Consider the following 16,714-nt stretch of genomic DNA (forward strand, 5'->3'; position numbering starts at 1 on the left):
AATTACAATTTCAAAGGTCATTTAGGCCTTCATTTAGGGCTTTAGATTTTGAACAATGTACTGCTAAATAAACTAACATAATAGAAGCACTTTCTCGTAAGTATAACGTAATTTACCAACAAACAGTTACCAAGAAAACGAGTACAATATATTATGAAATAATATCCTTGAAGTACCCCTGTGGTATCAAATGGTTTAATATAATGTTTCTGTTTTCTTAATGCCCTCCGGCAATCATCGCATTTTCGAATACAAATAAATGTTAATTTATATGTTCATCAATTATTAGATTTCTCGTAATCGTGTAAGTTTTAGAATCGGAATTCAAAACTGAGTACTTTATTGATGATTTGTTTTGATTCCCGCGTTAACTAAGCTTAGTTCTAAATTCAAATTTAATTCTAATACTTACGCTATAAATGAATATAGAAATTAGAATTCGTTTGTATTCGGAAATGCGATGATTTCCAAGGGACATTTCTAAAAATAGAAGATGTACCTGCACATCGAATAACAAACACAATTCAGATGCGTTCGGTTTGTGTTTGGTGTCTTTGGAGATACAAATCTGGTAAACTTTCTGTAACAGTTCATTATAATTATTATCTACCTTAAAACGTCAATACCGATTGAGCCAAATCCAAAAGACGATAAAATGACAAACTTGAGTGTTGGGGTTTTCTTGAAATTACTGGATGCCGCTCTTGCTGTGCACCACTGATATGAAGAAAAAGGGGCGGTGGTACAATTTCGCTCAGAAACTCTCATTCAGCATGCGTTTCAGTATGCATTTTAATTTCAATATTAGTAGTTCCATAGGCAAATACGTCACAGAAGAAGTAAAAAAGTATAGACTAAACGCGAATCATTGTAACAGTAGGAGTAAAATGAGACGTATAGGCTAAACGCGAATCACTATAACAGAAGGAATAAAATTAGAAGTATAGGCCAAACGCGAAACACCGTAACTTGCTTCCACGTTTCCCATTGAGCCAAACCGTAACATTTTCAATGTGTGGAGGATATAGTAAATATTTGACTCTCGAGGGGACGCGCCAAGATCTCTGGTCGGCGATTTATCTCGGGCCGGCAGTAACTCAACGCGGCTTGCGATCTAGCCGGGGGCTTAAGGGGCACTCTCTGTATTATCTCTTGCACCATCGATGTGGTTGGACAAGACGTCTCTATAGTTACTTCAAATTATGTGTTAGTGTTTTGAGAAGATAATAACACTCGAGAATTTATGTATCTGAGTGTTCTAATGACAAAAAATCGGATAATAGCGTCTTCTGATCCTCTGAGAAAATTAGAATTGAAATAAGTAATCAACGCTAGTGGGCTGATAGGGATAAGTGCTGAATGACAGAAAACATCGACCACCCTGGCGGGGTCGGTATCGGGGAACTGAAGTGCTTGTTGTTGCGAGCTGATTTGGTGCCTCTATGGCTAAGAGTAATCAGATTGTCAGGAGGCAGTGTAACACCCCATCGCTGCTTTCAATAAAAAGGTAGAGGCAAAGCGTTTCGATTTAATTAAAAAAGAAACTCGCATATATATATATATATAGCAAAAAGAAAAAAAAACACCGAAAATTATCAATACCTACTACGTGTGGCGCGTAACAAATTCGATCTACGGTTTATTACGGCTCACGTGCGAGGCGGACGTGCTAACCTCCCCTTTGTGATAGACTTATTTCAACCAAATCATTTCACAAAGTAACATTTGACGGCCGAAATAAATCAGAGCTCTTTTGAAGAATTTAGATTCCAAGCGCCGATACGCGGAGCAATTTTCGCTCCTTTCGCATCAACTATGTTAGTGATTTTTGACTAGGTGATAAAATGGGCGTAAAAATTCTCGTTATTACCAGGGTTTCTTCGTCGTCGTCGCTATTCGCTACTTTTACCAACGAGATGTTTCTAAAGACTACGTAACGTAAATATATAACTACTTGGCCATTTGCGGCAAATCTACAATAAGTCACGCCAAAAGAAAAGTACTTAATTTATAAAAAATATTTTATTCAATATCATTCACCCTAAGGTTGCCTGGAAGGTAACGTTTTGTTGCATGTTTGAAGTGAAATATGTTTTGGATTTCATTATTTACTAACTGAAGTGAATTTCTTGGTTGACACCATATTGCTGTGCAAGATAGAACAACTTTTCATACGAATTTACCTCCTTTGATAGCTTTTTATTCCTTTATTATCGTTATATTTTGATATATAACATTGTCTTTTTCTGCGACTTTAAATATATTGTTTGCATAAGAACCAGGTTTTTATTGAGTTTGTTGGTAGGTCGCTCGCGATGGGAGACTTGTACGCAGTGTAAAATTAACACTCCGTGAGCGAGCTCCTTAAGGAGGTTCTATCTACTCTTCTACCAAAAAGCGGAGGCGTTGGTGAATTCACATCCCTTGATTCCCATCGAGCTGGATCCTGATGCCGGCGAAGCGCTGACGCCAGCACACTTCTTACTCGGTTCTTCATTTGGTTACCATACTTGTTGAGTTGGACCTTGTGAGCAGAATCAGGTGGCAAAGAGCAGTGAGACTTGCCGATTATTTTTGGCAGGGATGGGTGCAAAAATATCTCCTTTCATAACGTAAAAATTATGTCCAGTTTGGGTGCGGTTAGGTTAGGTTAGGTTAGTGGCCTTACAAAACCTTCTCTTATTTACTCCAACGTTCTCTTGGGTGGTTCCATTTTCTCAATGGGAGTTTCTACTAGGTCTTTGTATTCTATTTAAAAGATTTGACAATAATAGAATATAGTTGTGTAAACACAAGTGACACACAGACACAGAAACAATCATGACAAATAATCGAATAATGCCCGCACCGCGCATTTCATCCCGTTTAACAAACCAAATCAATCGTAATAATATATAAAACGTTTTGTGAAAATAATTTTAATATATTTTTAATATATAAGTCGTTTTGTCGATTGGTATGTGAACCCAAGTCATGTCGTTCGGTTAAATGTTGGCAATTTCAAAACACGAACGTCACGTCACTTTTTAAGAGAAAAACGTTTTGGCGGGTGTTCCGTCTGGGACTACGAAGAAAAAAAACAAGTGAAGACGATTATTGTCGAGAGAAGCGAAAACTGAAAGACTAGTTGCTGTATTCTTTTGTATAATATTTCTTATTATAATTTGTAGTAATAATATTTGGTTTCCGTAATAAGAGTGATATTTGTGGTACTTAACATTTACTGATTAAAACTGGGTATGTTACTAATAATTTACAATTTATTGTAGAGTTTGCTAACATAAAATACGAACAAAATCACGTTAGGGAAAAAAAACAAACATTATCGATTTGGACACAATTTAAGAAATCGATCGATAATTGTATTACGTTAGCACGGCTGGACTTACTAGTCAGTTCTTAAACCTAGACAAAAGTATTTCTTGTAATAAGACGGATAAAGTCGATTTCATTTGTTCCGACCAAGTAGTTAATGCCATCTGTGGCAAATCTACAATAAGTTACGTAAAAAAATAAAAAATAAACCCCGAGCCGGGATTCGAATTCGTGTCTCTACGATGTAAATCACGAGTAGATAAATGACTTAAGTCAACGCACTGTTCTCACAAACTAACGTGGTTTTATCTACGATGTCCATCGCAACCACGCTTCGAAACATATTTCAGTTTCAGAGAAAGCGCATTCGCTAGTACACATATACGTGGACCGATTGATGAAAGAGTTGAAACCCAGCGAAGTTTGAAGTTTCATTTTGGACGTATCCTAACAAAGTCAAAGAAGGTCGATGCCACCATTTCATTTTAAGATTGCAAATTGACACAAAATCACAACCAAAAGTGTGAAGGATTTTATATTTTCTAAACGCAAGAGTTAGCCAAAGGTATCTAAAGAATGGTACCCGATTAACGTAGTATGACTCGTTTCTTTCGTAATGAGTTATTAACTATTAGTGCGAAAGGGACATGAGACAACAACGAAAGCACTAATTCCACCTTAACGGCTCGCGATCCGGAGGTCCCGGGTTCGAATCCCGATGGGGACATATCACAAAAATCACTTTGTGATCCCTAGTTTGGTAAGGACATAACAGGCTGATCACCTGATTGTTCAAAAAGTAAGATGATCCGTGCTTCGGAAGGCACGTTAAGCCGTTGGTCTCGGTTACTACTTATTGATGTAAGTAAGTAGTCGTTAGATGAGTCATGTCAGGGGCTTTTGGCGGCTCAATAATAACCCTGACACCAGGGTTGATGAGGTTGGTAATTCACCTGACAACTCACACGATAGAAGAAGAAGATTTCATCTTACGATGGATGTACCTCTGTCAACCCCATTGGGCTATAGTCGTAAGCTTATGTTATGTGTTATTTTATGTTGTGACAGAACAATTTCATTTGAAAACGACGAGATTGTCTAAACCCAGTTTCATTCTGAACTTATCTTAACAAAGCCATGTAAGGTCAATGCCCATCTCATCCCCAGATTGCAACTTGGCATAGCGCCTGCGGATTAACCTCGCGCAACGCTGAGAAAAACGCTACCAAGTGAGAACTAAGTATGTAAATAATGGTTCTGTAGTCAAAATGGAGTACTGTGCTCCAGGTTTAGGAACTTAGAAAATCCATATCCTTGGATACCCCAAAAAGCTTCTAAGCATTATTACAAAGATATCATTATTATATAGACTCTTGAATTCTTATAATATTTATTCACCTCTAGATTTCATGTTTCTTTTTCTTTATTTATTTCAGAAGTGCGTTAGGTAAGCTCATTAGCAATTAAACCGCTTGATATACATTTTACTGGTGGATTTCTAACGAGTGCATGAACTATTACAACGATTACTTATTGTTTTGTTTATAAATAAGGGAAAAAGCGCTACAAGAGCACATTTTTAAAGATATAGGGATATATAGTTTTAAGACGTTACCTTTGTATTTCGAGTTTCAGATCATACCACACGATGATGAGATGTTTAGGCAACGACGTTTGATTACGCCAGAAAAATGTTTGTAAGCGGGGGATAGTTTTTGTGTTGGGATATGGAGGGACGTGGGTGCAAATTTGGATTGTTACAAAATTGTATTATTATGCTTAAAAGTATTTGATTGTCAAAAGTAGAGGAAAATTATATAAAATTAAATGTTATTATTGTTACTAACTTATTAAATGGACTTCAAGTACGGTCAGGATAAGGGGAGAAATAAATGAAAATAAATTTTCGACATTATACAGATTATTACTATACTTTTCCATACACATGAAAATTTTGAATACAAAATCTATTAGTTTCAATTTATGGGCGAATAGAGATTATTTACATACATATGCATAAATGAGATCATAGGGATAGGCAGAAACCACAGAATTATTCCACTTACTATGCTCCTGACACACCACCCTCGCTTCCTCCACTCTCATCAGACTTCTTTCGAGATTATCACCTGTTTAAAGCCAACTTTACAAAACCCCAGAGTGTACTGAAAAGGAGGTTCTATGTATAACTGTGAAGTCCTAATGGAATGCGCAAAATCCCAATCCCAATTCATACGAAACAACTGTCAGGCACCTCTGGTGTAAAGTATTGTATGTATGTCTTAAACACGTAGTCCCTTAATGGAATTTTACGACATAACTGAGCTGGAGACTGCTGTGAGGTTCATGGCAAGTACTTTTTGTCACACCCAAGAAATAGTGTAAAAATACACCTGTGTCCATTATCATATTTCAATTGCGTAAATACTAAAGAAAATTATAAAATAAATGCCACAACACTTTTCAAACATTTATAAGAACTAGTTCCAAGAGAGATAATAACAGTCGTGTTAGGTGAAACCTTAGTTTAATATTTTGACATTTACAAAAATAATGCAGTTTACTATTTCTTTTTTCAGATTATTTTAGGGCCATTGAAAACAAGTAAATGGAAAATATATATGATGATTTAGAATTTTAGTGTTCTACTATGTACTACGCATACTTTTTATGGCATTACTGGGCCGGACAAGAGCTCTAATTTCATGACTTTTCAACTGAATTAAAAATATTTTTCACCGAGTTGTAAAAGATCCTAACAGAGATGACAAACGGTTTTCTAGTTAATATTCCTATAAGTTGAAATAACCCTACCTGCAAAGTTTCAGGTTATATCATCCCGTTAACGAGTTAGTGGGGTGTGTCGGACGAACGACCACTTTGACGGACGAATAAATACCGTTTCCACCCTTCAGCTGCGGAACCCTAACAGCAAATTCCTGTTGTCTTTCGATTTTTTTCAATCGCTTCCTGTATTTCTGTTTGTTTTTGTAAAATGTTGTAAAGACTGGGGATTTAAGTCGAAGGATTAAAAGGTTTAATGTCTGCGGGGCCGAACCTTGTGGAGCGTAAATGTTAATATTTTATGCGATTATAATGTACTGTTTTCTTTGTGGCATTAACGTTGGATCCACTTATGAGGATGCAGATGTTGTATAAACTTTTATCTGAGGAATTAAATTCATCAGATACATCTACAAATGTGCTCATACTGACGGTATGAATATTTTTGTGAAATATAATAATGAATTTACAAACTAAAATTATATAAGCGGAGCAGATACTTTTCATTATTGTATTTACCCCAGCTAAACTCGTATTGCTCACGCATATTTCCAAAGAAAGGCTTTATCTGGACGTGACTTATTATAGGTTTGTCTTTGATGGCAGTAACTACTCGATTGGACAAATGGAGGCGCTGAGACGTTTCGTCTGGTACCTATAAAATTTAAGACAACAGGCCTGAGGTTGCCCAGTTGGCTGCGAACCTCGGCTCAGGGCGACATCTGAGAGGATTATATTGGAAAGAATTAATCCACCCTAGAGGGTAGATATGACACTGAAGAAAGGATTGACAACAACTACACTATCGGCGTGGGTAGAGCAACAGGGCATTAGCAAACAATTTTCAGTGTCACTTGATAATCCAATCAACGAATGGCCCAAAAATGGGTGTAGAAGTGTGTAGAATGCATAAGTACTTATATCCTTTCTTACTGGATACCCTAAAATGGTTATGACATTTTTAAGTGAACACAAAATATTTAAATGAACATAATAGTGAAAATTAGCTCTATCTGTTTCTTGTACTTATCGTCAGTAAAAGGCAGCATTAAAGAGTCAAATGAAATTAAAATTAAGTTTCGTTCTATAGAACCAGCACCAATATTATGTTAAGATAAAATTATATTGTCTATAATATTATAGACTGTTGACATTCAGTCTAAAAAGTTATATTACATTCCTTTCTAGTTTTATTTAACTTTGCTGTCCATAATGTCGCTGGAAAGTTAAATCAGATGGTTGAACTATACAAAAATTATTTCTCTTTGAGCTGAAATAATTTTCGTATGCTAATACTCCTATTTTAGTTCGCTAAAGAAATATTGACCCACGAAAATAGAAGAAACTATTTACATTCGTAAATATTTATGATTTTGTGATACTTTCATACAAAATAAAAATATACTTGTGGAAACATTCCATGGCAGCGACTCTATTTTAAAAATAAAAAAGTAAAATTTTAACATAAGTAAATTCATGACAAAATTATTTTGGTTTTTGATATTGCGAATTAATAGCTTTGTTAATGATTTTTAGTTGCATACCTGTGTTTAAGAGAATGTCAATTAATAATTTAATGAATATACTTATTAGCAACGAAATGTATCAGAATGAGAGCGATAATAATTTTAATAATTTATTGAGCACATAAATGAAATACAAAAAAAAAGAAATACATAAATGCCTTTTTTATTTTTTATTATTGTTAAAAGAAAGTTAGGTAAAATAAAAAAGAAGTTTAAAAATAAAACCCCAAATACGCAAAACTCGTGGTCTCAAAAGTATTACGATACTTAATAATAATTATTTCTTACTTTTAATTAGACACATATTGAAGTCAGTTTATTTTTTTAATATTCAGCTCACATTTTCGGACGGAACATTACGGCTGATGATGATGATGATGACTTGTATTCGTAATTTTGTAAAATACGAGAAAAATGGCACTCTGTTGCTTCGCCTGGCTTCTAAAGCAGGGAGTACATATACAGAAAATTTACTGAGCTCAAATACCTCATGTTCTTTCCCATGGCTAGCCACATTCCCAAATTGTTTTGCCTCCGTCAGATAATTTTAATTAAAACCAACTTTCAAAGTTGCTTGTTAAATTGGGCACAAATTCGTAACAGATGCGACCTTTCCAGTAGAAATTAACATGGCAAAACAAAAGGCCTCTCGCCTGGGAACAATTAGTTTCTAGGTATCGACTACGCCGCTAAATATGCAGATATTGAAATATTAAAGCTAGGCGCTTTTGTTATTTGGACGTTCTTTGTTTGAAACACGTTTGAACCTTAGCGTTTTGTGAATTCTAATGGTACTGTTTCTTCATTGGTCTGAGAGTTACGAAAAGCATAAAATGCTGTTCTTTGAACAATGGGAAATTAGGGGGACCTGTAATGGTACCTGTGATGGCATTAATATATTAGGACGTACATGTGGTGAATGTATGATACAATGGTGAGATGTGACTATTCATTTCTTGGGGATTGTTGGCGTTTTAACTGGGTCTACATAGTGCAAGTAAATCGAAGACGTTTAACATTTATAATATATAATTGAAGATTGCTCAAGTCGACGCAATCTTAAACTCGTCTGTTGATACCCATGTTAGCTGTCCCTTTAAAATTTGATATCCCGTGGGGACTTAGTCAGCTTATGCCGAATCCTTCACCAAAGAAATCAAAGAATAATGAAAAAAAAAAACAAAGAAAAAGAAGGTGTATCTCTATCAACACATACTACTGGAGCGTCTGAAGGATGAGTTACTTTTGTTATTTTTGTTTGTTTTTTTTTTTACTTTTGTATTTTGTTTATTTTGTTGTCAATATATTTTTCTCTTCCTGTCAGCTGCTACGGTTTGATTTCTCCAATTTTATCAAAAGCTATCAAAGGCATTTGCATCGTTTTTAGGCGCCTTTACCACTGAACAGCAATTTATTCCAGGCAACGCAACGTTACGGTGAAAAAAGTATTATATGTGCATAGAATACAATGCAACATATATTTTTTTTATTAAAATTTCATTGTATGACGAGAATTTAAGTTTCTTCGGATTTAATTATTCGTGTTTTTCAAACGCAGACAAACATTTTAAATGGAACGCTTTGCTCTGATTAAGTAATTTAATTAAAACCATGAGATGAAAGTGTTTTAACATTTATACAAAAGAGAACAAACTAGGTAAGTACAATATAATAGGGTGTTAGTGACATCGTAACGAAAACTTTGAGGGATGATTCAGACTATTATTATGAATCGATACCAAGTGGAATTTTCCTAATATAAATATATATATTAGGTTTCTTAAATAAGTAGCCAGACTGCAGGGAAGTTAGTTGCCGACTATTCTGTTATAAACTTAAATAAAGTAAGTAATTAAGGTATCTTAATTATTTTATTTTTTAATACATAATAATTATAATAAGCAGATCAAGAACCACAGAATATAAACAACACAAGAACACACTTCATTACAAAAACTAAACCATCTAAGTAATTTAAAAAGGGGAAAGAGAGTCATTTTTCAGTTATTCATGTAGATATAGAAGAAATTAGGGGACCACACAACTTTAACTCCAATGCTAAAAGTTAAACAGTTTCACAGAACATTCAACCATTTATTGCATGCGTATGAATAAAACATGTTACGATTTTAGTGCCAGATTTCATGGCAAAAAGCTATAAAACAATGATAAATGTGAAAGTTTGCTAAATTATACTCCAATATCAACTTTAAAAAACGTGACAAGTATGTTAATGCGTGCAGTGATTACATTATTCATTTCCATCATCATTCAATTTACCCAAAATCGAATGTTCCTTTAAATAATTTAAATAATCGCTAACGCTGTAACTTCGATTAATATGAAATAAAATAGCAAATCGTTCTTTTGATAAAGATATTAGAAATATGAATATGTGATATAATATTCCGCGATAAATTGATGCAACACCATCTATCAAAACTGACAATCAAAACTGATGGTTGTCAACAGGGCGTTAGTTTTATAACCACTTTTTAAGTGACAATACCATAACAAAATCTCAGACGGAATATGAGATGAGTTCCCCGTAAAATAATCTGATGGGAAAGCCCTCTTTCGCTTTAATGTTTTTATATGTAAATTATGTACAAATATTTCCCTAGGCTTAATGTTTGTTCTCGCTCGAGTAAATTTTTAATTCATTTAGATCTTTTTATGTAAGCCCCATGGGGGCCGAGATTTTAAAAAGTACAAAAGAATATTTGTTTTTGGAAAAATATAGGCGTGCTTTCAGTATTTTACAATAAAATATAACATTAAAGACGGTGATATGGCTCATCACATATCACATTGGCAACAGAAAGCTCTGTGAGGTGTGCGTACTTAGTTCATCTTGCTATAGATGTTGGAAATATTAAGATATTTTAATAAGTGGCAACAATAACGTTCGTATTAATTTGTAGTAACACATACGTTTTTTTTTATATATGCTAATACTGTTCTACCCGAGAGTGACGAGCCACGCATAATTTTGTAATTTTGTATATACATACATGTACTCATTGATTCCGCTAGTCGACAGCAGATGGCAGGAGCAGTCAAAAATAGTTACTAGAAAAGGTTGATACATAATAATCTACAAAATTTTCGTTAAATAAAAAAGTTATGATAAAAAAAAACATTATAACAAAACAAAAACCCGACTGCACATTAAAAAGAGGGAAACAAGCCCTACGAAAATATTGTTTAAACAATATATAAAATGCACTACGAAATATATTTATAAATTATGAAAGTATCGGAAATTACTATTGCCACATTAATACATGTTACATAAAAAAGGATTCGAACATAATTACCCCACCAGCAAAATGAGAAACATTCACAAAATACCATTAAACAATGGCAGTATAATTAAAAGCGAAAGGAATAAACAGGAGGTAGTATTTTGTATTTTTTCAGATGTGATTTATTAACTACTTGGCCGGACAAATGGGGAAACCGAGGGGACCCGGTACCATATTAAAGACAATAGGCCTACTTGAGCGTGGGTGCTCAGTTGAGCGCAAACCTCGGCTCAGGGCGTCCCTTTCCTTTCGGCGGGTAAGAAAGTAACAGTTATGACTTGAAATTAAATTAGGAGATGTTTGCAGGAATCAGCACTCTCTTCTTATACACACTCTCCCTCCCCTTCCTCTCCTTATTTTCTCTCTTCTTTTGCAAAAACATATATCAAATGAATCGCGACAAACGTGTTTTTATAAACGAACTCGTTACGTTTTTGAAAATTATCTTGGTCCCTATTATGTATACGCGTTTCAGTATAATGGCAAAATTATATGAAATGAAATGAAATGAAATAAAATTTATTCGCTCTAGAGTGGTACAAAAGATCTTAAATATAAATTATATCAATAAAAGTCCATCACTCAACCATACAGCGTGCGAATATTAATATTAAATTATTTATAATTAAAGGAACATTTAATCTTTAATAAATCTGTCTTAAAAAAATTAATTAACAATAGATATTTTAAATACACAAAAAACAATTAATCTTAATTTAAATAAACGGTTGTGACTTTAAATTTAAATATTCTTTCACTGAATAAAAGGTATGGTGTATAAGAAATTTTTTTAATTTACTTTTAAATATTGGCAATGGTAACTCCTTTATAGTAAATGGTAAGGCATTATAAATTTTAATACACATACAATATACATTATTATTGGTTAGAGTTAAATTAGTTCTTGGCATATACAATAAGTTCTCATACCTTTTACTGAAACAGTCCATGTCTTTCCTAGTTTTAAATAAGTGTGGATTCTTTTTTACAAATAAACAAATCTCTTCTATGTATATACATGGCACTGGCAGTATGTTGAACTTTTTATACAAAGGCTTGCACGAATCTCTGAATTTAGCTTTATTTAAGGTTCTTAAACATTTCTTTTGAGTTAGCAGAACTCTTTCAGCGTTTACTGAATTACCCCATAATATAATTCCATACCGGATTATAGATCCTACATAACCATGGTACACATGAAACGCTGCTTCAACAGAAACAATATCTCTAATGCGTTTAATTGCAAACAGAAATTTATTTATTCTATTACACACTTGTTCAACATGATTTTTCCAACTGCAATTTTTACATACATACATACATAAACTCACGCCCGTAATCCCTAATGGGGTGGGCAGAGCCACAAGTAATCAAAGACAACTTGCAGCCACTGTTGATACGAACTGCAATTTTTATCTACTATTATTCCAAGAAACTTTGTAAATGCTACTTCTTCTATGCTTTCTCCCATGTATGATACATCAAGATCTATTTGTCGTGAGTTAAAAGTCTGAAATCTTATTATTTTTGTTTTTAAAGTGTTAATTTTTAAATTATTTATATTAAGCCAATCTATTACGTCTACTAAAGTATTTTTAATTTCCTCATTGAAGTTGATATTATCTGTATAGATAACCCTAAACCCAAGAACGGATATACGCTACTCTCCTGGTGGTCCGTTAAATTGTACATCGTAGGACTTCGCGTTAATTATACTGGATCCAGATCATTAGTTAAGGTAGTTAATCTTAGCTCGAATGGCTGCCGGAATTTTCCACATTGTTTCTATAGTTTGCTGTATGCACGTATGGGATCCTATGGGGTAGAAGCTGTGATATCCCAGTTGGAAAATTCAAATTCAAAAATATCTTTATTCAGTAGGTAACATAGTTACACTTTGAATCGTCAATTTTTACATAACGAACGTCTCATCCGCCTAAAACTACTGCAGCTTCTCACAACCTGTATAGCCGGGGAAAGAAGCTGCAAGAAAAACCTCGGCACAGGGCCCTAGACGTTCTTTAAAAAAATAAAAATAAACATAAAATATTGATATACAATTGAGTAATTTAGCTGCCTAATATCAGTTCTCAGACAGTTAATTCCATGCATTCATATCTTCTAAATAATCACTAACTTTATAATAACCTTTTTTGTAAAGTTTTTGTTTAACTACTGTCTTAAAGCAGTTGAAAGGCAAAAAAACGCTTGATACCCACTATGAGGTTGTAGGGCTTAAGCTAATGACTTTCCAATTCATGTTTTGATCATAAATGATACTCAAGTGCTCAACGGTGAAGAAAAACATTGCGAGGATACCCGCATTCCCGATTTTCAGGCTGGTTTTACCTCCGCTGGTTGGAAGTCAAGCAGTCGCTACTGCACAAAACCGGACCTGTCAAATCTTCACGTAAGTGGCCCCTGTGAAAAACAGGGTAACGCTAGAGGGAGATGACGACAAATATGGGATACTGGGAGCTAAGCTTAAACTAAGCTGTTAGTCTGCAAGCGGCATTAAAGTGGCTGAAAAATGTCCCAAGTTGTTATAGTGTGCGAAAATGGCCAGCCCATTAGGAGCGTGCGAGAAAATTCAACCTCGGCGCGCAAGGGCCAGCTCTATTCAGGAGGCTCTACGGAGAACAATCCCTTGTCTCGTTAATCTTAAGGGATTCAGTCTGCCACAATACCAGTCACGATTGACGGACACAACATGGGTTGCGGAAAATAAATCTTTATGCAGTTCTTCTTGAGAATCTTTGCTTTTTCTTCCTTCGATAAGAATGTTCTAATTTTTATAAATCCAGAATGATAAAGCGTCGTTGTACTTATTTCTGTTCATAAAGTAGCTGTGCTGCAATGACAACATTACCACTATAGCTGCTTTTAATTATAGTTTTTTTGCTTTACATTTCTCACTTATGTCATATTCTTATCATCACTAATTTAAGAGCCACGCTCTTGTCGGTGTAGCATACACCATGCTACTTTTTTAGGGAAATATAGGGCAGTGGTTTCCCTCTTGCCTTCCGCCCCTATGTCATATTCTACTATTACAATATAATTATCATGTTTATTAAACAGGTCCAGTACTTTGGGTAGCTATCTTGTATAGTCATCTCATCATCGTTTAAAATTTGCCAGTACCAGTGAACTACGGTCATGCAACTGATCTGTATCCCGTGCCAACCTTTCAGTATCCGTGCCTCATTCAGGGCTTTCCCGGATTCCGTTTGATACCGTCAATCCATCTAGCTACAGGTCTGCTTATTTTCCGGGCTTGAGCCAAGATTTCGTCGGGTTCTTCTCGACTTGAATATTGTTTACTGCCCCGGTGTGCTATAAAATTTTTATTTTAGATATAACTGTACTTTTTATCATTATTTTTACTAATGCATATTATCTTTTTACTAACACTTAATTAAATTAATATGGGATTGGATGCTGACTATGTTAGAGCAAGAGCATTCAGTGTTAATTAGACTGGAAAACATAGACTAACTTGAGTTATAGTTTCAGATTTTACTGAGTTGAAATAGTCGATGCCAGAGGGTAAAATATGTGTAGGTATTTTAGTGCATTTTCAGAATTATTTATTCACCGTAATTATCATGGATAAACTTGTTGAAGATCAATGTAATATTTTTGAATTTACGTCATTTCGAAAGGCGTTATGGCTGAGGAGAAGAAATGACAAGAGGTACATTACAAGTTATTTAATAACTAGAGGAACACATTCAATACCAGACATTTTTTATTATTTAGGTAATCATTAATCTTATAATAAGCTTTTTTACATAAAGTAAGCTTTACATGAGCTTTAAACTTATTTTCTGACAAATTTAAAATATCTGGTATTTTATTGTAAAAACGTATACATAACTCCAAAAAAGAAGAATAATAATTTAATCTAAAATTTTGAATAGCAATTTTATTTTTATTTGTGCTTAGTTGTGATTGGGATTAGAGAAAAAAAGTTTAAATCTGTAAACGCCTCTTTATACTTTTTTGATATTAGGTATATTATACAATCTCCTTTGTTTGTTAAATTACAATGTTTATTCTTACGTACCTATGTTATGATTGCTCTTTCCTTCTTCCCAATTTTGTTCACGCTAGAATCGGTCGTCGAAAGTGAATAAATTTATTTTCGTTTCAATTTAATTAGTAAGTTAGTAATTTAATTAAGGAAATAGTGTCGTCATACGAAGAGTTTTCTTTTTTTTCGTCGATTTGCTTCCGATCCCTTACAAAATTTATACATATAGTTTCAGGTCTGGTACCTTCTAATGCCTTTGATACATTTTGTACCCACTTTAGAACCCTGTCGCTCTATCATATTTGACATTTAATGAGACTTACGGTTTACTTTATCAAAAAAGTTCATGTGACATGGTTTCAAAATGTATACATATTAGTACTCGTGACTGTACTTACCAAGAGAAACAAGATAAGTGTGTCAGGATTGATGGAAATAGAATTCCACTGTCTTACTTAAGCTGTAGGAAAGTGAGAATACTATGGAAGGATAATGAATGGGAATTCGATTGTTTATGGTATGAATGGAGGATGGTTAATGAAAGGGGCGTAAGGCAAATTAAAAAGTAAGAAAGGCGAGTCTATGGTGCGATGTCGGTCGGGTTAGAGGATTTTGTTAAAATATAAGGAGTAAGGATATTTAAAATATTACGCGTTATTTCTATATCCCACAACCAGGAGGAAAATAGGCGTAATAAAAAAAAAACTATTTTGTATAGCCGAGGAAAAGATGCTGCAAGAAAAACCTCGGCACAGGGCACAAGACGTTCTTTTAAAATATAATAGTAATATTGTTATACAATTCAGTAATTTGGCTGCCTAATAATCAGCTCCAAGACAGTTAATCCTTTGCATTCATATCTTCTAAATAATCACTAACTTTATAATAATAACCTTCTTTACAAAGAATTAGAACGTTGTGCCTAAACAATAGGTACAGTGTTAAGGCAATAGGGCTTTAGTAATTACTTAGGTACTTCGGAATATTTTACTGAAAGGTCAAACAAGGGTAAATACCAATTAATTGTATTATATTTATTTCCAGTTCGCCTCGTAATTGGATTACCTACCACTCCAGATTAACTTTGTCTGGAACTGTTTTCTAGTAGGTACCTTAAATTAGAGTTATGTTAAAAAATAAATATACCTACGTCAGATAATCCGTATGGGGTAGACAGATACAAACAAAAATAACAATACTTACATAAAAACCAAAGGAAAAAGGTGCAAAGCAAAAGTGGCGTGTCTCTGGTGAACCCAATTGGAAATAGGCGTAATCTTATGTTTAGTTCTGGTGCGCATGCCAACGTGCAAGATGGCATTCATAAGATATCCCTATTTTATTTTGTATTTTTTTAATAATAAGGTATAATTTTCTTTTCAACGATTTACGATCGTCTCTTACGCACAGGACCGCGAAAAAGGAAGGGGAGGCCTTTGCCCAGCAGGGGAATCTTGTAGGCTAGATTAGATTAGATACTTTTGGCGATACATTTTTTTACTTACTTAACTATGGACATAGTTCATAATTCAACAACATAGCAATATTATTCCACCCATCTTAATCTAAATGCTTTCCAAGACATTAAGCATTTAAACTAGAACCTACAGGACTAAGATAATAATTAATTAGTACAGCAACTGTAATCAGCATGCTGTTAATGCTTTGCGCCTATTTAATAGTAATATTGTAGTATTTATAGTAATGTATGCCTTAAATGTACTTAAAGATTATTCAAACAATCA

At 34.1% G+C, this 16,714-nt stretch overlaps 1 protein-coding gene across 2 annotated transcripts in view; it reads right to left on the bottom strand.

Moving 5' to 3' along the window:
* The window catches only part of LOC126375668 (leucine-rich repeat-containing protein 24-like), a 104,015-nt gene that overhangs the window by 12,554 nt on the left and 74,747 nt on the right, over window positions 1-16,714 (bottom strand). The window lies entirely within an intron of this gene.

The sequence above is a fragment of the Pectinophora gossypiella genome, chromosome 19 (genome assembly GCF_024362695.1).
Source record: "Pectinophora gossypiella chromosome 19, ilPecGoss1.1, whole genome shotgun sequence".
Classification (NCBI taxonomy): Eukaryota; Metazoa; Arthropoda; class Insecta; order Lepidoptera; family Gelechiidae; genus Pectinophora; species Pectinophora gossypiella.